At 30.9% G+C, this 25,615-nt stretch overlaps 1 long non-coding RNA gene across 2 annotated transcripts; it reads left to right on the forward strand.

Annotated features, from left to right (window-relative positions):
* The first annotated feature begins 924 nt into the window (after positions 1 to 924).
* On the forward strand, positions 925 to 23,320 carry LOC143061460 (uncharacterized). Of its 2 annotated transcripts, XR_012974439.1 has the most exons (4): positions 925 to 1,057; positions 11,541 to 11,668; positions 15,173 to 15,250; positions 23,208 to 23,320. It is a non-coding gene; the product is annotated as an uncharacterized LOC143061460 (long non-coding RNA). The 2 variants fall into 2 exon arrangements; XR_012974440.1 differs by lacking the exon at positions 11,541 to 11,668.
* Positions 23,321 to 25,615: the final 2,295 nt, after the last annotated feature.

Below are 25,615 nucleotides of genomic sequence, written 5' to 3' on the forward strand. Positions count from 1 at the left end.
TTTCTTTTGTTAGTAAGCAAGTAAACAAAAACTGTATCAATTTACATTGATAGATTATCGTTGATCATCTCAACGAGATTGATTTTCTCGCTTGAGCCGGGACGGCGAAAGCGAGAAAGGCAATCGAGTTGAGATGACCAATGATAATCTGTTTATCGCTATTTTACCTATGAAGACGTTGTCAATCTCATGTCAATTTCGTTAGCAACGCCACATGCCTGCTTAGTTTCTAGCGATAACTTACCATCTCAAGCGAGTAGCATGATATGAAAAATTATCACAAAAAAAGATCAAAGGAAAATTGCACAAAATAGCGATAAAATTATTTATTTGTTATTAACCATAATATCATACCTCTATGAATTTGAAACACTTATTAATGTTATACTTGGGAAGACACCCACATGAATATATTTGGTATTTCTTTGATAGTAAAATCTTAAAAATCATATTAAATCTAATTCCATCTATTGTTTTAATTGTCCTAGACTTAATACCAGGCCTTGAAGGCATAAAACTTTGCTCAGTGCTCGGAGCACAAAAATCATGCTCGAAACATGAAATCCAGCAATTTTCTTTACATATGCATATGCTCATTCCCTTAAAGAATATTTTGATCATGAAGAAGGTAAAACCAATTCTGATTTAGAGCTTTTTGACATTTAATTTAATCCAAAACCCCTCCCACTGGAGTATTAAAAACAGTCGCACATATTGTACGTGCATAAGATGAAGATAATCAAAAAATAGTTAAAAGTTTTTCAATGGTCTATATGTTTGCACAGTCAGACTCATCCTGCATGACATTTTGTTCACGTAAAAATGCTTGTCATGTACGTGTGGTAAATTATCTTTTTATAAAAGACTTTACTTTCCCACTCGTTGACATTTTCTTTTATTGTACGTTTCTTCTTTTTGAAAGGCAAAGTGGTATGGAAAAGACACTAGCTAAATTACTGTGGATGAAATAGACATATCCTATGTGATTGACAAGCCAAACAGAAAGATTGATGTCTATTAATGCATGGTCAGGAAAAGTAATGAAAATTAACGTTAGGTAATAGATCTGTTTTTCTCAAGATGAAATGTAATTTCGCAGGGCTCAGCTTCCTTTGTTAATACCTGGTGTATGCAAGGTTAATATTTTGATGGGTCATTAAGGCGTTTATCACTCAGTTTTGTTCGGGACATGAAAACGGAAGCGAACAACACCTATTTTTGGTCCATTAACAAATTTTCTATGAAGTAAAATGTTGCTGGGTGTTTTAACTTGATCCTCTGTATCCTAATTTAAGGTTTATATGTAAATTACATACCTTTGAAAATAGGAAGGACATGTGTACTTATCTCAAAGTATATTTCAAAATCAAAGTCCAGATTTAGTGGTAAATTTAATATAGACATCAAATCAAATGAAATTACGCCAGATTTTTCAATAGATCTTACTAGTAATTATATTGCAGATTCAGAAATTATTTTGATGTTTTCATTTATATTGTGCAATAAGATAGGTGTTGTTGCAAAAATAAAAAAAAACTTGCGCTTTAAATTTTAGTAGCATAATTTGTATGCAGCATCTACTGACATTAACATTATATTATGTAGACCATCGAACTTTAGCATATGGAGGTCTCAGATGAGGGTTTGGATGGGGTTAAATGATTAAAGAATAATGCCCTTAAAAAATGAAGATTAGAGAATAACGGACAAAAAAAATGAAGATTAGAGAAAAAAGGGGTTAATTTTTTGAAAATTAGAGAAAAAAGCAGTTAATTTTTTAAAGATTAGAGAAAAAAGGGGTGAAAATTAAATGTTTACAGAATAACAGACCCCCCCCCTATCCAGACCCTCTCAGATGGAGGTATCACACTTTAGAACAGTATATGGCATGGAGAATTATGCATTGTCTCATCGGCAATCATACCACTTTTACTCTTTTTATAATAACATAAAAATATTCTTGTCTTGAATATGCATTACATATTAACATGGGACATTAAATAAGTAAGATTAGAAGTTTTAACAATGTAGACATTTTTACTGATGATTGTTTAAATTAACATGCACTGAAAAATAGTGCAAGTTTAGTATATTTCCCTTTAATAGACACCACTAAGTAAAGAAAAAGCAGTTTACATTATGCAATAATGTGACTGTTTATATAATTGCCATTTAATTGATCATAAACTAAAGTACTGAAATCCTTGACTTATATTTTCATGCATAAAATTGTTTTTAAGTTTTCATTTTGAGATTTAAATTTACTTGTGAAGTTGATTTTAAAGGAGATGAAACCATATAAAAAAGTAAATGTCTTTTCATTAGCTTTGAAGTCACTTATCTAAAATAGCACTTGAATCTATGTGGATCATTTGTTAAGTCAGCAAGATTATTTTTGTTATACTTTGAAGACTTAAAATAAGTTTTCCGTGTTACTTTATGAGAAGAAAATAAAAAATAGAATAATAGAAAGATTATATTTTACAGTAGAGAAATTCTCAGTGCAAAACTGTTGTTGAAACAAATGTAGAAAAAATATCATGTTCATAGAAAATAAGTAAAATTTAAACTTTTGTCAATGGAAGCAGTGGATAGAGTCCTTCACTTTTGTGTATATTTTTTTCCTCCATATTTCTTCATATTCTTGTATTTTTTACCACGATTCTCTCTTCTTTATAATTAGCACCCCATTATACTCTATTATTTTTGGTCTTTTCTTCATTTTCCACCTTTTCTTCTGGACTTGCCAATTATTCTCTTTTCTGTAAACCCTATCCAGACCCCCATGGCTTGAAATGCTCATTTTTGTGATCTATAAAGCAAAATATTATTATTTTATAAAATTTATGTATATTTTTTGGACTTCCATTTTGTTTCTGATGAACACTGCAAACTTTATGTTACTCATTTGACAATGACTTACAATGATAAAGTAACATTTCTGTTTTCCACATTGAAAAAAAATAAAACTAAAAATACTTTAACTAGCTTTTAAACAAAAACTTGACTACCTATGAAGCTAGTTCTCCTACGGTTGGTGATATGCAAAAATGAAAATTATGTCAGAGAATTTGAGTGCTTTTTTTTTGTTTGCTCTTTGGCCTTAGTATGGTTGTTGTTGTTAAGTTGTATTCATAGCTCTACACATTATGTAATGCAGTCAACATTTTGATACTAGATCTTTTGATTTAGGGGAAACATGAAAAATTAATGAAGCATGGACATTAAAGTTTCAATTTAATTTTTTGTTTCATGAAAAGAACTCCTCTTGGGTGTAAATAACAGTACATGTATCATAAAAACAGATGCTTGAATTATAATATTCTTTATAAAGACATTTGCAATACAGCAATAAGAAAAGGTCAATTTTCACTTTAATGTAATTGGAAACAATAAATGTTTCATTTCTTGTTGATCATTAACTTTCTATGATAAATATTTGAAATATAACAATTATTTTAAACACAGATGTGATGTTAGTTTTGCATAGCCATTGATGGACATTACAAGAGACACGATAAGTGGATTTATTTTTAATTATTTTTTGGGTGGTTGGGGAGGGGAGGGGATCATATAATCTTAAAGAAATATTCAACATTATGCTTGTAGCTATTTTTACAATTATGCCATCCTTCCTTGAACCTTATATTTGCTGAAGGTTGGCTGGCTAGCAACATTGTTCAGCTTTTACAAAGAAACATGTTTAAGAAATCTGATCATACAGAATGTATAATATTTTAAGCATCATTAACATGTAATGAAAATGACAAATCCCTTGACTAAAAGCAGATTTATCGCTTTAACGCTTTCTATATATAAAAGTACATCCGATTTGAGACAGAGGTATTCCTATCTATCTAATTAATTCTGTCTTTGATGAAATGTAAGGGAACACTAGATGTAATCTCAGCTTAACCGCATTTTGAACTTTAAAGAGAGCTCTATCAATATAGAAATAGGGATCCAGTTTCTAATCTTCTAAATACATGTAGGTCTAGACTGTTACCATGCTTTGGTATTCAGCAAGCTAGTATTTCTTTGTTGTGTTCTTCTGGTTTTCTTATGTTGGTAAATTGAATATATGGTTTTTAAAGTTCTGAGAGTTTCAATAATAGACCAACCTTTATATTGAAATCGAATTTATAGAATTTTTTCACTTGTATTTTAAACCAATATTATATATGACCTTTAATTACAAATTAAAAAAACATCCTCATTTCTGGGAGAGATTGGCCATGGACTAGGCAATCCTGTAATATTGTCTAATTCTGTAATCCATGATTTGCTGAGAATGATACTTATAAATGTTTTCAAATAATTAGACATACATTCTGTGTAAATATTACTTTGATAAAAAAAAAAACTGTAAATGTGGAAGTATGTTCACTAAAAAAATATTTTTCTCTGAATTTCTGTTTTGCAACTAGATGAATAACCTTAGGGACAACATCAAAAGATCAATGTAAGATAAAAAACTTAATTCAAATAGTTTGGGGTTGGGGGGGGGGGGTTGAACTACTGCAAGATTTGGTTATCCGACATTGATTTTTACATATATCCATATGGGTAAATCAATTTTTCCCAAATTAAGTTAAGAAGGGGATGGGGGTTAGTGAAAAAACTATGTGAATAAAGTTTTTTATCCTTCATTGAACTTTTGATGTCGTCCCTTATAGATAGAAAATAAACTTTAAGAAAGAGGAAGACTGGAAATTTCACAGTAAAAAATTTAGTTCTCAAAAATTTAATGTATTCAAATTTTAGGGAGATAGAATCATATTGCACCTTGATCTCAAATATATATGCATATGTATAATTTCTTTTATTCAAACATGAATATTGAAAACTTTAAGACTCACTCAATGATTTGTTTAAGCACTGGACTGGTAACGAACAACTTATTTTCTTTGTGTACTAAATAAATAAAAAAATGAAATATGAGGATAAATCTGTTTTCATTTATGAAGTCAAGTAGGTAAATTATTATGCACTATGGAATTTATCCAGCTCAGTAAGAAACCCATTATAATCAGAAAAGAGGGAAAAAACACCATGCAGCTCTGATAATAAGAGGGAAAAAACACCATGCAGCTCTGATAATAAGAGGGAAAAAACACCATGCAGCTCTGATAATAAGAGGGAAAAAACACCATGCAGCATTGATAATAAGAGGGAAAAAACACCATGCAGCTCTGATAATAAGAGGGAAAAAACACCATGCAGCTCTGATAATAAGAGGGAAAAAACACCATGCAGCTCTGATAATAAGAGGGAAAAAAACACCATGCAGCTCTGATAATAAGAGGGAAAAAACACCATGCAGCTCTGATAATAAGAGGGAAAAAACACCATGCAGCATTGATAATAAGAGGGAAAAAACACCATGCAGCTCTGATAATAAGAGGGAAAAAACACCATGCAGCTCTGATAATAAGAGGGAAAAAACACCATGCAGCTCTGATAATAAGAGGGAAAAAAACACCATGCAGCTCTGATAATTATTTTCATCTTTGTTCATGTTTGATTAAGGGAATAGAATATGACAGTTAATTCTTTGACCTTTTTCTGGTGATGAAGAGTTTTTTTGTTAACAGTAAATTTAAGGTGGTACCTAACACTACAGGGAGATAACTCTGCAAAATCAGCTAAAAGTTTTAATTACATTGTGTTGTTAAGATAATATTAAGCTTCTCAATGATCAAAATAAGTGTTTGTCAAACTGCTATATAACCAGTGTAATTTTTCTGATAAAACGGTTGGTTCAAATTTTTTAGAATTTTTATATTTTTGTCAAAGGGTCAAAGTAAATATCTTGTCAAAATTTCAAGAAAATTAAATGAGCCAAATTATTTTTAGTTAAAGTGTTGGGTACGACCTTAAGCATTGAACTTTCTATTTTTTGATTGATCTAGATCTGTATTAAGGATGTACTTAGGTAAGGTTAGGTGAAAATTAATAAATCAAGAATTTGAAATTGATACTATAAGCTGGTAGAGAATTCCTTAAGGATAGAAATAAGCTAAAAATATTGATAGATCATGGAATTCCCTTTCGAGATATTTGAGATTTAAAATATGGCGGGAAAAGGCTGACTCGGACTTTTACCTTATATTTGCATTGGTATTATTTGGGTCTCAAAATAAAAGAAAGAAAATCAAGAATCTTCTAAAATTTTGGTAAATGACCTTTCATGAGCTATTTAGTCTTATATGAAAAAATAAATGGGTATTATGGGGCAAAATATTTTACCTTGTATTGTATGGAAAAACACCAAGGAGTCAGAACATTTGACATGAACTTCAAAACCTCACCTAAGGCTAAGTACATCCTTAAAAATTAGTATCTTATCATTATCTATGTAAATGTGTTAGTTCTGTTCAAGCACTTATAAAGTAGGTTATCATTTTTATGGAAATGATGAATATTTTTAGTTTTTGTTCAAAATACTCCATCACCTAAGTATGAAATAGTAGGAAAATAAAATGCATAATGTTTTTGCTGATAAAGTGATCTTTTAACTTGTACCTTCTCAGTAAGGGAAATAAATATTACGAGGGTCTGGAAAGGTTCTCTGACAATAACTTAAGTTTATTTTATACTTTTTAAAGTGTGATGTCCTAGTTGATAGTGTATAGTTTATTTCAGATTTACATAAAATCATCAAGGAATAGAAAATAATGTAAATCAACCATCAATTTTTCATGCAAAAGTTTCAGTTTGTATCAATACTGAAAATGACCTTAAAAACAAAATGCTTAAGCCTTGTGATGGGACATTGTGTGTTTAAACCATTTTAAAATTAATACTGCGTAAATTTTATTTTTTAGCATAATTTTACTTTATTTGAATAAACTGAAAACATCAGATAATAATGCATGAAATAGACTAGTAGATAATAAGCATAATAAACATAAACAAATGCTAATTTGTAAAGATTAAAATCTAATTGTAAAAGACACATAAATATACAATAATTTAGCTATAATTTGTTTCTGTAACACTGCTTCTAACATTTAGATTCAACAGATATTTATATTCTGGTTTAAACTGGCTACAAGTCTGAACAAAACCTAATGGCAATAAAAATTATTTTTTAATGCATGCCACAGTCATATCCAGGATTTTTTGAAAGGAGGGGGTGTAATTCCAGAAAACAAAAGATAGTTTTAAATTTAGTGAGTTCCAAAATATTGGAAGATTTTATTCTTAAAAATCCTGAAAATCATAAGAACCATGAGTTTTCTTTTATCATTTTTGAAAACAAAGGGGCATAACCCCTCTAAGATCAAATCTTCTAGTTGTTTAAGGGGCCTCGGTGGCTGAGTGGTCTAATTTAAAGTAGTTCTTTTTATTGTATAGCTCTTAAAGCCTGACAAAATTGAGTTTGTGAGTTCAAACTCTGCACTTATCAGGTGTGTTTCAAATCCAATCTTAATTTCAATTAATTGACTCAGAATTTTCAATTTTCCAGCTGATGGTCATGGTTTTCTATGGTTCAGGTTACTGCCTATAGAAAACCATGACCATCAGCTGAACCAACCGTTTAATCAGAAAAATTACACTGGTTATATAGCAGTTTGACAAACACTTATTTTGATCATTGAGAAGCTTAATATTCCCTTTAGAATACAATGTCATTAAAACGTTCTGCTGATTTTACAGAGTTATCTCCCTGTAGTGTAAGGTACCACCTTAAATAGTGGGGTTAAACACCAACAATCAATCAATCAATCAATCAATCATTCTAGTGGTTTCATGCTATTTTATTTTATAGGGTTGTTAACTCACTAGGCTTTAAGTAAGAATAAATACCAAAATTATACAAAATCACACAAAATCTTTCCCCATTTGATTAGTTTAAGGTGGTACCTAACACTACAGGGAGATAACTCTGTAAAATCAGCTCGACGTTTTAATTACGTTGTGTTGTTAAGGGAATATCAAGCTTCTCAATGATCAAAATAAGTGTTTGGCAAACTGCTATATAACCAGTATAATTTTTCTGATAAAACGGTTGGTTCAAATTTTTTGAAATTTTTATATTTTTGTAAAAGGGTCAAAGTAAATACTTTGTCAAAATTTTAAGAAAATTAAACGAGCCAAATTAATTTTAGTTAAAGTGTTGGGTACCACCTTAAACATATTTATTTATAGTGGATTGGGAAACAACTTTTTGAAACTTATATCAATCCCTTTCCACTTTGCGGGTGTGAGTGCTGCCTTGTATGGTATTAGCCTGCTCTTTTTCAAATTTACAAAGGTGTCTGTTACGTGCAAGAGATATGGCTCTCTCTTAACACAGGTCAGCCATTTATTGTTCCCTCCTGACGGCCTATCATCGTTTCCTCAAGACCATACTCGCAAATGGTGTCAAGGGAGAGCCGAAAATTCAGTCTCTGAAATTTTCATCCCAGACGGGAATAGAACCAGGAACCTTTGTGTTAGTAGTCTAATGCACTAACCACTACACCACGGCTCTCCCCATTTGATTGGCATATTCTAGAGCACAGACATTTCAGAGAAATATTTCTCATAGATGGCATTTTTTGTGCGTCTTAACAAAAAGCATTTAAAGAAAAAAATCTGAATATGAAGCCACTGTTATGTTATCTTCTTTCTGCAAATATCATCATACTCCAAATTATTAATTTTATTAGAAAGATCAGTATTTTTCGTTTCTATTACCGGTACATGTAATTGAATTTACTGTTTTCCATAAACCCATAAAAGTGATGTCTGCTTAGAAACATCGTGGAATGAAAATTGGTACTTTCAGTGCTTAAGGTATTGTCCTTTAAACAGATTTTGTAAGTTTTTTTTCCAGATATTCCATTCTATTGAGTCAATTCTAGAGATATTTCAAAATCCATATACAATTTCTTTTGATTTCCTTTTCTTTAATATAGTTATATTAAGAATCATGCATTTTAAGTTTATTTTAGTTTGTTTGTTTCATTTACTTTTTATGTTCACATTTAGAGAAAATTGAGTCCTATTATAGATTATTTGACGTCAATGCATGTTAAATCATATTTCCTAAGGATAGGCGAAATGTATTTTTGTTTGTTTAAAATTCTCTAGACAAAACAGGATGGAAGTGTACAGAAAAAAACTTAAGAGTAGCATCTGGTTAAAATTGCATTCTATGCCTTGGGTCCATGATTTTATTGATAAATTTTTAGGGAGTTTTTTCATTTAAAACTGACTTACATGTGGATTCATTATTATTCATTGGATACTAACCCGGGAAACACAAATTCAAATTTCCAAGGAATTACAAATTAAGTATCGGAATTTATGAAGATTTTTGAAAAACCATGAAATCCAATATCCCCGAAAATGTAAATTTATCTCAATCCCCGAAAATTGGTACCCACAAAAAAATAAATGAATCCACAGTTTATGTAGTATGATATAGCAGTTTTTAACCTAAACTACTAAACATATATTAGGCCGTTAGTTTTCTCCTTTGAAATTTTTACATTTGTCATTTCGAGGCGTTTTATAGATGACTATGCTGTTTGGGCTTTGCTCATTGTTGAAGGCCATACAATGCCCTATAACTGTTAATCTCTGTGTCATTTGGTCTCTTGTTGAGAATTTTCTCATTGACAATCGTACCACATCTTCTTTTTTATATGCCAGTACATTGTGGATTCATTTTTGTTGAGCCTGCGACTTTTGTTGCAGATAGCTCTACATAGGGATATTGATCCGGCTGTGTCAGTGGCGTTAGCTACCTTCTTTTAAGCTTTATATTTTAGAAGGTGGAAGACCTGGATGCTTCATACTTTGTATATGGATGCCTCATGTTACAAAGTTTCCGTCAGTCACATGTCCCATGACATTGACCTCATGTTCATGGTTCAGTGACTACTTGAAAAAAAAGTTAAGATTTTTTGTAATGTTAAATTCTCTCTTATTATTAGTAATAGGATTACTATATTTAGTATGTGCGTACCTTGCGAGGTCCTCATGTCTGTCAGACAGTTTTCACTTGACCTTGACCTCATTTTATGGATCAGTGAACAAGGTTAAGTTTTGGTGGTCAAGTCCATATCTCAGATACTATAAGCCATAGGTGTAGTATATTCAGTGTATGGAAGGACTGTAAGGTGAACATGTCCAACTGGCAGGTGTCATCTGACCTTGACCTCATATTCATGGTTCAGTGGTTATAGTTAAGTTTTTGTGTTTTGGTCTATTTTTCTTATACTTTATGCAATAGATATACTATATTTGGTGTATGGAATAATTGTAAGGTGTACATGTCTGTCTAGCTGGCAGGTGTCATCTGACCTTGACCTCATTTTCATGGCTCAGTGGTCAAAGTTAAGTTTTTGAGTTTTAGGTTTTTTTTCTAATATTATATGCAAAAGATCATCTATATTTGGTGTATGGAAATATTTTATGATCTATGTCAGTCGCATAGGTTTTATTTGACCTTGACCTCATTTTGATGGTTCATTGCTTAGTGTTAAGTTTTTGTGTTTTGGTCTGTTTTACTTAAACTATAAGCAATAGTTCAACTATATTTGTTGTATGGAAGAATTCTTAGCTGTACATGCCTGCCTGGCATGGTTCATCTGACCTTGATCTCATTTTCATGGTTCTTTGGTCAATGTTTAGTTTACTTGGTTAATGTTAAGTTTATGTGACAGTTGTAATAAAGCTTTATATTTAGGACTATCAGTATAATATCAATGATTAGTAAAGAAGGCGAGACATTTCAGAGTGTCCACTCTTGTGTTTTGTTGGCACCAGTTTTCATGGAGATAAATGTTTTTAATGTTGGGGACTGTTTTTTTTTAAATTCTGCATACATTTTTAGCCTATAGTAAATTTGTATTTCCTTAAAGTCTTGATACCATAATTGCTGAGATTGAACTGAAATGTAAAACTTATTATCTCATAATAATTGTAATATAATTTCTTATAAATTGCACTTTAAGAGATATTTATGGAATAACACAAAAGACTTTTATTTCAAAGTATTATACTTTTTTTCTAAATTATAATATATTGAATTTATTCCCATATGTGACATCTCTATATCCAATCTTCCTATAAAAACATTATCAAATCTTCAACGTGATGCAAGTAATTGTGTTCATTGATACAGCAGTAAATTTCCAGAAAATGCAAATTCATGAAATTATTTTGCAAATGTCAGCTATTGATATATAGAATAGTAAAATAAACATAAAACAATGTAATACAGTATTTATGAGTATTTTATTGATAATTACACCGGTTTCTTCTCTATTATACTTCATAAGAAATATTTATTGTGAGAAAAACAATATTTTTATGTGTTATGATAAGGGGATGTCTAATATGCCATTCATGGGTTTCGAAATATATATAATTTATTATAATGAATGAGTTTTTTACAATGTTTTTTGGCAGCGTAATGTTAGATCATTAGTTGCTATCTGTCAAATGTTAGATCATTGGTTGCTATCTGTCATATCTGTTTTTCATTAATATTTTTACCCAATTAGGCCATGTTTTTTTTATTCCTTTGCATTGTTTTACAGTTTTGGACCAATTGCATCTAAACTAGGCTGAAATCGTCAGTTGGTTTGCTGACATCATCAGTTGGTTTTGTAAAATGTTTTTTAATGCACTGTTAAAGACACAGGGATTAAGGACAAATTGAAAAGAGGTATACTACATGTACTTAAGTTTTACAATAGTAATGTTTTGGGACCCTTTAAGCTTGCTGTTTGGTGTGAGCAAAGGCTTCCTACATGTACTTAAGGTAGATTCACTGTAAACCCCCATTTTGGATAGTACTATTACTTAGGCAAAGGGGAAAAGGGGAGGGTAACAACCTTGACCCTTGGCTGATTTAATATTAAGGGTTCACCACTATTTTATGACAATACACATGTATCATTTTAAAAATCCATCTCTGTGTGTTAGTTAAGGTAGTACCTAACACTACAGGGAGATAACTCTGTAAAGTCAGCTAAAAGTTTTAATTACGTTGTGTTGTTAAAGGAATATTAAGCTTCTCAATGATCAAAATGGGTGTTAGTCAAACTGCTATATAACCAGTGTAATTTTTCTGACAAAACGGTTGGTTCAAAATTTTTGAAATTTTTATATTTTTGTTTAAAGGTCAAAATAAATACTTTGACAAAATTTTATGAAAATTGAACGAGCCAAATTAATTTTAGTGAAACTGTTGGGTACCACCTTAAGTACAAAGCAATGTTTTTATTCAATTCATAGACATGTTTTGTCATTAATTAATTATGCTTAAAATAGTTGTCTCATTGGCACTCATACCACATCTTCTTATATCTACGTGTATTATTATTAGTCTGTGCTGCTACTTTTTAAACTTTTTAACAACTTAGGACTTGTAAATGAAAGCCAATTACAAAATATCATCAAAACCATGTGATTTCTTATGATGTATCAGGTCATAATCAGGATATACTTTTAGGAAGGGTGAATAACAAAAATTATGGTTGAATTTAAAAGTGCAAAAACCAGGTATACTTCAATTTATCGATCTGCATTTTGACTTTTTCACTGAATCTTTTGCAGCAATTGAGAATGTGTTATTAGCACACGCATCAGTGTGAGACAGTTTAATGTTTTATTTACATAATGTCAATGTTAGAGAAATCTGATAGGCCTTCATTTCTCATAAATAGGCCATTTACAATGGAAAAAGAACTTGTTTTATTCATTAATTGTGAATTTGCGGGACCAGGTTTTGATAAGGGCACCCTCAATAAATCCTTGTCTGATGTTGCCTACCCATACCTGGTACCTAGGTAGGAATTTTATAATGTGGTAAGAAGGCAACATGAAACAATCTAATTTTGATTTTTGGCCATAAATAGCTTGACAAATTGTCTGTGATGTTGAAGAATTTATGTTGCCCTCTAGATGTCTTTTGGTTTTTTGCTGGGTTGCTGCCCAAAAATTAGTAATTTTAAGGAAATTTTGCAGTTTTTGGTTATTATCTTGTATATTATTTTGTAAATTTTTAGAAAATATTTTCCACTGTAATTATTGGGCCAAGTTCATTAAAGATCGAGATAATTGAAGTAACAAGAATGTTCAGTAAAGTAAGATCTACAAACACATCACAATCACCAAAACACAATTTTGTCATGAATTTATCTGTGTCCATTGTTTAATATGGACATAGACCAAGGTGAGCGACACAGGCTCTTCAGAGCCTCTAGTTTATATTTTGGCAGATGATTGACAATTTCTATTGTCTATTGTTGAAGACTCTGGAAGTCAGACCTCTATTTCTCCTTTGGTTATTTATGTCCTTGGGTTGCTGTCTCCTTGACATACACCCACATCTCAAACTACAAGTACTCTTTATTCAGTAATGTTTTTATTAATGGGAAAATTGTAAATAGGATGATCATAGCATTGATCTAGACATTGACATTTAAATATATCATATGAATACAAATTACACTAATTAATCTTTCATTTATCATACCTTTGTTTGTTAAAAGATTGGCAATACTGAATGAATGCAGTCATTGGATTCTAAATTAACAGTTTGTCTTTGATTTTTGTGATGCTTTGCTTACGTGTAGAACTTTTTGTGCTAGCTTGTAATACCATAATTCAAGACAATAGTACATTAACAATACAACACAACCTTACCTTACCTTACCTTACCTTACCCTTACCCTTACCCTTACCTTACCTTACCTTACCTTACCTTACCTTACCTTACCTTACCTTACCTTACCTTACCTTACCTTACCTTACCTTACCTTACCTTACCTTACCTTACCTTACCTTACCTTACCTTACCTTACCTTACCTTACCTTACCTTACCTTACCTTACCTTACCTTACCTTACCTTACCTTACCTTACCTTACCTTACCTTACCTTACCTTACCTTACCTTACCTTACCTTACCTTACCTTACCTTACCTTACCTTACCTTACCTTACCTTACCTTACCTTACCTTACCTTACCTTACCTTACCTTACCTTACCTTACCTTACCTTACCTTACCTTACCTTACCTTACCTTACCTTACCTTACCTTACCTTACCTTACCTTACCTTACCTTACCTTACCTTACCTTACCTTACCTTACCTTACCTTACCTTACCTTACCTTACCTTACCTTACCTTACCTTACCTTACCTTCAATGATAGATGCAACAAAATTAATGACCTGAGAACAAGTTAGACCACACTGCCAACTAGGAAATAATGCTTTTAACATAAATGTTTTTTTTAAGTTCTTTGATTATCTTTTAATACCCAGTGTAATTTCTTGAAGCATGACTGCATTTGTATATATTTCGATATCCAAAATTTCTTAATATTTTGAAAAATCAGAAATGCTTGTTAACTGAAGCTAGTTTATGAACTTGCTTATGAAAGAAAAAACAGCTCATGTGTAGAGATAAAACACTTGAGAACATTACTTCAAGCTTGTTTTTGAACTTGCTGCAAAAAAAATAATATGTAATGTTTACAAAAGGGGTTGAGAACTGAAGCTACAGTATTTGAACTTGTTTAGTTATTTTTGCACTGCATTATAAAAAAAAAGGAGAAATTAAAGACAATTTGTTTTTGTCTGCCAAATTTTTACTATATGAGAAGTACAGAACAAGAAAATAATGTTTCTAGAAATCAAGTTCCTTTTCAGAATATCTAACTCACGATTTTTGATGAAGGTCATTTATTCAAAATACCATAAATCCATGCTTGCCAACTTTTCAAAATGCCCATGGGGGTTTTATGTGAAAGATGGTTCTTATAGTCCTACAAAACCTTCAAGGGGGCCTTGAAATATATTTTAATGTGGTTTCTTTGTGCTTTAACAAGCTCATAGCCATTGTTAAATTAATTGTTTTTTTTAAATAGTGGACAAAATAGCTCTTACGAAATTTCCACTTGGGAGCCTCCATGGGGGAAATCTCCTGCAAATAGTGACAGTTGGCGGGTATGTAAATCATATTCAATTGCGTTAAAGAACAATAATGTAATAAACACAAAGGTGAGTTATAAATACACCTGAAATCCCTGTGTCTCTTACAGAGTACGGAACACCAGCAAATCTATTTTTGCACTTCTCACCGAATTACTGTAAAAAAAAAACCTTTTATTTGAAAGCCTTGTTTTCTTTTTCTTTTAACAATAAACTTATAATTTTCAGGTTGAGCAACTGTGTATATTACAGACTGGTACGATCAAGTGTTGCTGTTTCGATGAAAAGAAAGATTTTAGAATAAAGGTATTGTGGTTGTATTTTTTTTTATGTTGAGTGTTGAGATGAAATTTGAGAAAATGTCAAAATTTAACTTATACAAAAGTGGATGTCAAATAATGACTTATACAATAGTAAATATATCGTCTTTTCTTTTCCAAAATCTGGCCGACAGGCAGAATGGTGTTATTATTTATTGTCATGAGAGGGTCAATAACAAGGTCATCTTACTTAGCTATACTTATGAAGAGATCTTTTCATTTCTTACACAAAGAATTTTTTTCTTTCGAATATATAGGAAAATTATTTCTTGTCTGTCATCAAAGGTCCTTTAACAAATTCTTCTTACTAAATCAGCTATACTTGTGACGAGATTTTTCTTTTCTTACAGAAAGCGAAACTTTTGGTAAAAGGGAAAATTATTTCTTGCCATGATCAAAAGGTCCAGTAGCAAGTTCATCTTACTTCAATCTGGGACTCTTATACTAACAATATTTTATGTTCCAGCTTCCATGTATAATATATATTTGTGATGAAATCTTTTCTTTTCTATTAAAAATCTTACATTGTATTTCTTTTGGTAGAATGGCAAAGTTATTGGTCCAATAAAAAGTAGATGTTACTAAACTATACTTGTGAGGAGATTTTTTTCTTTTCTTACACAATGCATAACTTTTCAGTAGAATAGAAAAAAAATATTATTGTCATGAGTTGTCCAATAAGAAGTTTGTGTTAATAAACTATACTTGTGATGAAAGCTTTTTTTTTTATCAGAAATCTAACAATTTATTTTATTTGGTCCAATGCAAAAATTATTTGCCGTCATGAGAGGTCCAATAACAAGTTCATGTTACTAAACTATACTTGTGACAAAATATTTTTTTTCATTAGAAATCTAACACAATGTATTTCTTTTCGTCAAATGTGAAAATTATTTGCCGTCATGAGAGGTCCAAAAATAAGTTCATCTTATTGAATATTGTGACGAAATCTTTACCTTTCTAGCACAATGAGTGTATTTTTGGTAGTATGGAAAAACATTATTGTTATGAATGCTCCAATAACAAGTTTATGTTACTAAACTATTCTTGTGATGAAATTATTTTTTTACACAAAGTATTTCTTTTCGTCAAATGTGGAAATCATTTTCTGTCATGCGAGGTCCAATAACAAGTCCAACTACACTTGTGACGAAATCTTTTCTTTTCCAACACAATTCATGTCTTTTCAGTAGAATGAGAAAATTATTTATTGTCGGGAAAGGTTCATTAACCAGTCGTATTTTTCTTGATTGAGCTAGAATTACGTATATTTTCGCTCCTGACGTAAAAGAAAATATCCTATCATACCCTTCATTACACTTGTAATAACATTCAGAAATTTGATCTCTGTTAACACGAATAGGACACAAAAGCCTTTTATTTGAATACAAAATAAACTAGTATCGAATTTAATAGATGAAATGTCAAAGGTCATGTTTTTTTTTTAAACAGCCTTGAGTTAAGGTAAGATATAGTGGGTGGTCACGCTTGAATGAATGTCACAGGGTGATCTATAAAAAATTTATGTCGCAGTCATAATGAATTGTAATGTTGCCAGCTCGCTTTGGGGACAATTTGGAAAAGTGTCATTAAAGCCATAACATATTTGCTTTCCTTCTAAATGGAAAATTAAAATCAAATGAGTAAATAGTTTGTGTGAATATAAAGTTTGGGTTTTTAAATCAAAATTCAAAAGTACAAATATGAACAAAACAGTTAAATTGGGTCATTGTAAAATTAAAATATTTTTTTTTGAAAAAGTGCTACATGAATTTGTTCTGTTAAACCTAGATATAATCTATGATATTTGTTAAAAAGCTTTTGCTATATGTGATTTGAAAGCACTGCTTTCACAAACTTATGTTGAAATTATATTTGTTGCATTCAAACTTCAGTTTTGGAATTTTTAATTGTTGATTATAGCTTTAGACCAGTTTCCATTACCAAATTTCTGATTATAAGTTGATGAAATTGGTTTCAGTTTAAATAAAAAAATGTGAAAACAGTTTCCATTTATGGCTGTTTTGATCACCAGTTTGAGAAAAATATAGAGGATTATCAAACCAACTATTAACAAAAAATGTTAAAAGCATTATACAATTCAATTCAATTTTTCAATTCAAAGTTTTATTGCCATATAAACTATACAGTTTGTGACATATAACAACAACAAAAACAAATAAAGACAATAACTAAGTAACTCAATATAATTACACAAATTCAGGTAAATATTAAAGGGTCCCCTGTCCTCAGTTCCATTTACTTTTTTATAAAGGATCCTAGTTTATTCACTTGTGTTGGTGTTGATGGGTTAAGTATGTATATAACTTTGTCATTGTCAGTGAGATTAGCAAATGAATTACTTTCTCTGTTAATGCAATTAAAATATGTTAATCTAATATTTGAATTATGAGAACAATTTATTAAGAAATGTTTCTCGTCATCTAGTATACAACTGACAGTTATATAATGGACATTTATGTCATAAAACAAAACTGAATAAATGACAACAATTGCAAATGTATGGAACTAATACCACCACAATCCCCAAGTCCCGGAGTTGGGGAGACCGCATGATCTTTTTAAATTTTTTTGTTTCTTTGGGTTGTTATACTTTCTTATTGCACATAAACCAAAGATCTTCTTTTATTTCCAGGGTTTTGGTAAATAAATTTCTGCTACAAAATCAAGAGATATATGTCAAATTTGCAAAGTAAATTAGTTCAGTGGCCAATTATTAGCTTTGCTAATATTGTGTACATTCATAGCAAGGTTAAATGTATATATGTACACTCAGATAATGTAATTCATTGCTTATAAGTGGATTAAATTGTAAAAATAAACTTTACTCATTTCTATAATCTGATGATTTTAAAGGTTTCTCATGTTTCAATGCCTAATTGACTAATTTAGTTTAATAATATTTTCATTTTGTCTAACGGTAGTTGTAAATGAATTTGTGATTTGACGTCACTGTAACATATTTTTCATACATAATTGAATAAGGTAATTGTTTTGTTCAAGGTTGTTATTTCCCCTAGGAGCAAAAGTTGAATGGATTGTGTAAATACTTAAATTTTAAATTATAGTCATGTCTGGCTCTTTTAGAAATATACATTGTATTTGTACGCTTTTGGCAATTTTTACAGTAGTTTTGCAAGAGGATGAAAGAGTTATTGTTCCCCCCTTTTCATGTTTTATTAATTTTTTGGTTTTTTTGTTCTATTGGGGACGTACATTTTGAATTATTGAATTTCAGTTTTACTTAAAGTCCTTCAGTAGATTAAAGTCCTTCAGTAGATTAATGATTCCTATAAGAAAATAATTCTGTATATAGAACTTTGGGATGAAGAACCACAATGATAGTTTGTAAAAATTTTGTTTCGTGAATTATGATATCCCTTCTATATAAAAATGAGGAGATAATTTATAATTGCCAATGAGACAACTGTCCACCAGGGACCAAATGTAGTGCTAACTGTAGGCCTTCAACAAAACCTGTACCTATACCTTAGAAAGATATAAAAGGCCATGACATGACAATGTCATTCAAGTTTGCAGGAAGTGCAGGGTTAAGCTATAGGCATGTTTGAACTATAGATATTGAATGTGTATTGCATTTATATAGATTCCAAATTTTATTTGACAGACATAAATAGCTAATAAATGTGAAGAAAATGTGCATGTTGTGCAGATATAGTAATTTTGATGTATTGTGAATCACTGAATGTTTTTTGCACTCAAAAATAGTAACACAATGATTTCTTGTTAAACTGACATCAATAATCAGGATTTTATAAACGACATAACATTTGAACATTTATACTTGGGCAAATTTAGAGGGTGGATAGGGGGCAGTCCCTACCCCCTTATCTGAGATTTTTTTTAACTTCAGGGTCAGGGCCTCATCAAACTGCTAAAAAACAAAAAAATATAGGGGCATTCCACTTTTTATAAATTATTGGGTCAGCCACTGACATATGATATGCAAATGAAAGTGAAAAAATTTGTATCTGATAATTTAAGGGACAAACAAGTTTTCAGAGAACATTACTGCTATCACATACATACTATGGATTCATTATTATTGTAATTTATTTGTGGGATACAACTTTTTTATGGAATTTGAGGGTATAGGTTAACCACAAATTTGAATGATCAAGGAAGTACAAGTTTTCAATATGCTTGTTTATATCATATCTATCTATAAAATTCTATATATGTCGACTTTGAAAACCACAAAATCACAATTTTTTCCTCAAGCCTGGAAAAATTTATAAAATTCACAAAAAATAAATGAATTCACAGTACAGTTCTCAATTGGACAACAGGGCTCTCTGTCATAAAACTTTTTTCAGTACTCCCCATTACAAAATTAGTGCTCGAAACACAAAATCCTGTATTTTGATTGGTTGATTCTCGAGTCTGAGTACAACAATCATGCTCGAAAGTTTTATGGCCGCAAGGCCTGGAGTCTAAGTTGTACCATGTACCGAGAGAATCAAATTGAAAATACTTTTTTTTATAATATATTTCTTTTGATGTTTCTTGTTAAATACCAAGTATACTTGATCTAAAAAGAAACAATGAAAGTTCAGCAAAATGTTTGCTCATAAATCACAATCAAAATTGTTCCTTTCTGAATCATAGCTGCATGGTGTCAAACTTAAATATATAAAGTTTAAAATAGCAGTCTTCTGTGTATGAATGATCACAGGCAGTAGACATTCTGTCAATAGTTATTATTAGATTTTTGCAATGGGAAGAAAATAGTGTATTTATAGTTAAGAAAGAGTTCTTTTTATATATATGGACATTATTTTTCCCAATTGCCCATATTTTATTACTATTGACAGAAAGTCTAGTGTTTGTGGAACAATTGTCAGGAATTTCAATACCAATTAGTATATAACAATTATACTATGTACATGTAGGTCAATTGATGGCAAAAAAATTTGTGACTTTAAAAAAAAGTTTTGTATATCAATTATGAGATTCATTTTTTGTATGTTTTCCACTTATTTTTCTTTGACCTACAGGTACCTCAAGATTGAAAAGAGCCATTAACTGATAATTGAATGAAAGAAGTACATGTATCTTTGTCATTTCGAATTGATTGTCTGATAGATTGATCCTTATCCCATATAAAAAGAAGGTGATGTAGTATGATTGTCAACAATGAGACAGACAACTATACACTTAACTTTCTAAAGTTCAAATAACTAATTTTGGAAAAGATATAAGCAATTATAGGTCACTGTACGGCCTTCAACAATGAGACATACCAGTACAGTATAGTCAGCTCTAACCATTCTAAGGAGAAACCAATCTTAATTGACCGTTTAAGAATCTAAAGAATCATGGGTAATTTCATTGTTCGTACCCCAAAATGAAAATAACGTCACGTCATTGGTTAAATTTCCATTGTTTATGACATTTTTAACCAATCACAATGTTTTGGTTTACACTTTTGAAAATATTACCCAGGATGCATTAGATTCTGAAATGGCGAATTGACCAGGATGACAGGTTTTCCTGTTGATAGTCAATGGTACTCTCTGGGTTTTCTAGCTTCTTTGACCAATAACTGGCTATCATGTATAATACAGCCAACATAAGTTATAGAAGAAGGGGTATAAAGGCCGATGAGAGAACTCTCCATCACAGACCAAATGATGTAGATGCTAACAACCATATGTTGCTGTTCAGCCTTTAACAATGAGAGCTACCCATACTGTAAAGTCAGCCATAAGCATTCTGAGGAGAAACCAATTTTAATTGACCAGGATGACGAGCTTTCCTGCTGATGGTCAATGGTCCTCTCTGGGTTTTCTAGCTTCATTGACCAATAAAAACTGGCTACAATGATATAGCTAATATATAGATAGAAGATGTGGTATACTGGATGAAGTAACAAAACTCCTTCAGAGACCAAATAACATATAAGTTTAAAAATATGGATCACTCTAGTGTACAGCCTTCAACAATAAGCACATAAGGCAGTCCACATAGCAAGTATGCTGAAAGTGGCATTGGACACGAGCAATCAATCTATTTGGACAGATAAGGACCAGTATATATGTAAGGACTTACAGTGGTTGTTGTCTGCTGCTGCATATATCATATTTGTTTTTCGTTCTTTATTTTGTACACAAATGATGACATTTGTTCTCTTGTTTAAATTGTTTTACAGTTGTCATTTCAGGCCCTTTTATAGATTTTTTAGCTTACTATGAGGTATGGGCTTTGCTCGTTATTGAAGGTGTACTACAGTGACCTATAGTTTCAAACTTCTATGTCATTTTGGTCTTTGCATGAGGTGGTCTCTGGTTGAGAGTTGTCTCATTGGCATACCAAATCCTCTTGTTTTTAAATTTACAACTAAAGGCAACGGTAGTAGAAAAAGTAGTACATTAGTTCCTTGTTAACACAAGTGACCTTATGCTGATTTATATACATGCAATTCTTCAATCTTGTCATAATTATGTTAATTCTGGTGATAAATAAATAAGATGATATAACTTTTGTGATTTTTTTGGTGACAGTTTTTCATATTAGAAAAACAGCTTTTATGAAAGTTATACATTTTAAACTTAGATTACATCTGAGCTAGGGTTGTTAAGTTTGAAAATAAATACCTTAGTGTAGGTAGAGAGCTGTAAAATAGATGATTTTCACTAGGTATTGTGTGGATTCATTATTATACCAATTTTCGTAGATTTTTTTGGGGTACAGGTGAAACAAGAATTTAAATGTTCAACAAATTGCAAAGTTTCTATAAGGTATAATGTATGCAGACTATTGCAAAACTATGAGCCTTTGTGTAGTTCATCGGACTACTACCCCAAAGGTTCCTGGTTTGATTCCCGTTCCGGGATGAAAATTTCAGGGACTGAATTTTCGGCTCTTCCTTGACACTATTTGTGAGTATGGTCTTGAGGAAACGATGATAGTCCGTCAGGAAGGACGATAAATGGCTGACCTGAGTTAAGAGAGAGCCATATCTCTTGCACCTAAAAGACACCCTTGTAGATTTCTAAAAAAAGTAGGCTTATGTCTCTACAAGGCAGCACTTGCACCCGCAAAGTGGAAAAGGATTAATATAAGTTGCAAACTTGTTTCCCAATCCACTATAAATAAATATGTTGAAACTAAGGATGAAATCAAATATCCACAAAAACTTTAACGCAAGGAACTCCATCTTTTGAGCCGGATAATTCTTCTCAGCTTTGGTAAGTCCTCAGTACAAGCATAGCAGTTGACTGTCATTGAGATTTGATTCATATTTAGACATCTACATTTGTACTTTGTACTTTGTTTGGTCAGTAAAAAGAGAATTAAGTCAATTACTATTATAATTATTAGATATTAAAATATTAATTAAGAGAGGGTCTGGAAGATGGTTACCCATTTGTAAAATTAATAATTTTTAGTCCAATTTTTATTTTTTTATTCTTTTACATGTAATTATTATTTTAAATTTTTATTTATTTATTTATTTTTTTTTGGGGGGGGGGGGCTTTTTTTTTTTATTTCTTTTATGAAATACTCATCTTTCTCTATTCTTTATTTTCTAATTTTTCTATTACAATAATCCCCCTGTCATGATAGTGGAAATAGAAATAATTTTTCAAATTATGAAAAAAATGACAGTAGAAATAGATTACTATATGCTGCTAGGGATTTTATAAATCAGTTTGAAATAATTGTATATGTTGTAACACATATAACAAACGAGTGGGTTATGATTGTAAAAATGCTGGAAGGAAATTTTACTCCGTAATTGCTTCAGATGTACTTTACAATCTTTGACTGATTATCTGACAAATTAGGAAGGATTGTGGAAACTAAAATTATTGGAAAATTCAATGTCAGTTCAAAAATTTCTAGGAAAGTTGATGTTATCAATATTTTGTTCAAGGTCTTGTTTTTTCTTTTTACAGAAGAAAATCATAACCAGTTTCCTGATTAATTGAGGGAAGAGTTCGGTGAAATATAGGGGCAAGAATTCTGACACTAGTTAACAGGAGAAAGAACACGAATAGCAGTATCATGGTAATTTTTAAACAAGTGCGATTATATATTATGCTCTTTATAAACAAAATAACACCAATATTTCAGTGTTTTTTTTTATTTAATGTTTTGTCAAAAAATTGGAGCATAAATTTATCACCTTGTCCTTGTCTGCTTTAGGTCTTAGATAAATGCTCTCTGGATGAAATCTTGAGTCCCCTGGTTTAATTATAATGCAACTTAAATCAATGAAAGATACAGAGAGAAGTCTGTGGATTTTGGTGTAAATATGTCAGTTTCCAGATTGCTGAAAATGGAGGATCACTATTTAGATTGCGAAAATAGATATATTTGTAGAGAGCAATTAAGGAAGGGAATAATTGTTTAGATTGCAAAAGAATAAGGATTAATAATTAAGTCAAAGTGATATGGTTATTTTTAAACATAATGGTACTAAACTTGAAAAGATTACCAGTACTGTAAATTATGGATTCATATGCGGATCCTGGGGGCCTTGCCTCCCTTTTGTGACAAAAATGGAAGTTTTTAACAACCTTGACTGGCTAAACAGCCCTCAAATGCACGGTCGGCAAATTTTGTGGGAAACATTTGGTTGATTTGGGAATCACTGAAGCAGGCCACCACCCCCACCCCACCCCCCTTTTACGAAAAGTTCTGGATTTGCCACTGGGATTCATATATTTTTAAAACATGTGACGATGATGTCGATTGAATGTCATTTAACAGCCTCTTTTTCACAGTTTTTTCAGCAATCTACAGAACATTAAATATTAACTTGTCACAATTGATTTTATCTACCTATCCTCAGGAAAGTGGGATAATTTTTATCTTATTTACTAACATGTTTTAACCTACAGCAAAAGTTTTTTTTCCTCAAAATGATTTTACGTGTGGCTGAACATTTTAATTTTGTAAATATTTACTTTTCCCACCAGTTAAAGGTCAGAATCGTGATCGATGTGGGTGACGCTTTTTCATCATTTTGTTTACTGTTCAAATGAAATTATACATTATTATTTTCATTAAAAAGACAACCCCTTTAAAAAGTTCATATAAACCCGCCAGTGATTTAAAGTTGATGTTAGCCTTGGATTATTAATTATCTATTTTAAATGTCAAAGTTAAACTAACGGTCATATTTAAAAATCATACACGTTCTTGGTTTCTGACTCTAGGCAAGCTGCCTCTTATTTGTATCAAATTTAAAGTTATTGCTTTTTATCAAATTTTAATGCCTACAAACTCATTAATTGTTTAGTTGAAAAAGTTACACAGTCTTAAATTGATGACCGATATAAAAACGTTCCTGATCCTATGCTAATCACAAAGTTATACTGTAAACCAATTAAAAGGAGTAGGTTCAACAAGACCCCGCCCCAAAATATAGCAGTTTTACAAAAGTATGCAAATGTAATCTTTTAGCTATTTAATGGAAAGTAGAATGCTTCTGCTACGTATTTGACAATACAATGCACATATATCGGGTACTACTAGCATCATTAAGTCATGCAAAATTACTGAAATGTTCACAATTTAAGCATTTTAGTTAAATTTTAGACGGTTTCCGTCTAAAATGAAAGTGGCCGCATTCGTGTTCATTCAAAGTATTGAAATGTAAGTTGTATTTGATGATAATACATAACATATATAATGGTTGAGGATGAACACGGATGTGACCACTTTCATTTTAGACAAAAACCATCTGAAAAGTGACGTTTTTTGGCATATTTGATAGATTTTTCATATTCAAGCTTGAATCAGAGCTTTTCTAATGACTAAATTAGTTAAAATCTTTTACATAAACTAATTGAATCAATTTAAATAGACACTCAAGTGTTTAAACAGTGTCCAAAAACCTGAAATTTGAGGCCAAAATTGGGCCTTACTGACCTACTCCTTTAATAGGAATCAGCTTGCATATGATAATTGAATAATCTAAAAAATCAGGCAGCATCCTGCTCTTTATTAAGCACCATAGCAATTTATCAAGAATTTAGCAGTACACTTTTCCTTATGTATAACTTGTGCATGTCATATATAGTATTGCAGTTTAGAGAAAAGCACAAATAGTTTCAGAAAAGCACAAAAAATATTAAAGAAAAGCACAAAAAAGTTAATGGAAAGGCACAAAAAGCTTAGAGAAAAGCAAACAAAGAGGATAGATAATAAACAAAGATAAGTGAATAGATTTATTATTAAAATTGAGCTGCAGGCTTTGGATTCAAAAGTTTATCCTGAGGACTGCAACAATGTAGGTTCTTTTTGTTCATATTATAAGCTCCTTATTAGACATGACTTTCATATCCATATATTTTTC

This window comes from Mytilus galloprovincialis, unplaced genomic scaffold, assembly GCF_965363235.1.
Source record: "Mytilus galloprovincialis unplaced genomic scaffold, xbMytGall1.hap1.1 HAP1_SCAFFOLD_329, whole genome shotgun sequence".
NCBI lineage: Eukaryota > Metazoa > Mollusca > Bivalvia > Mytilida > Mytilidae > Mytilus > Mytilus galloprovincialis.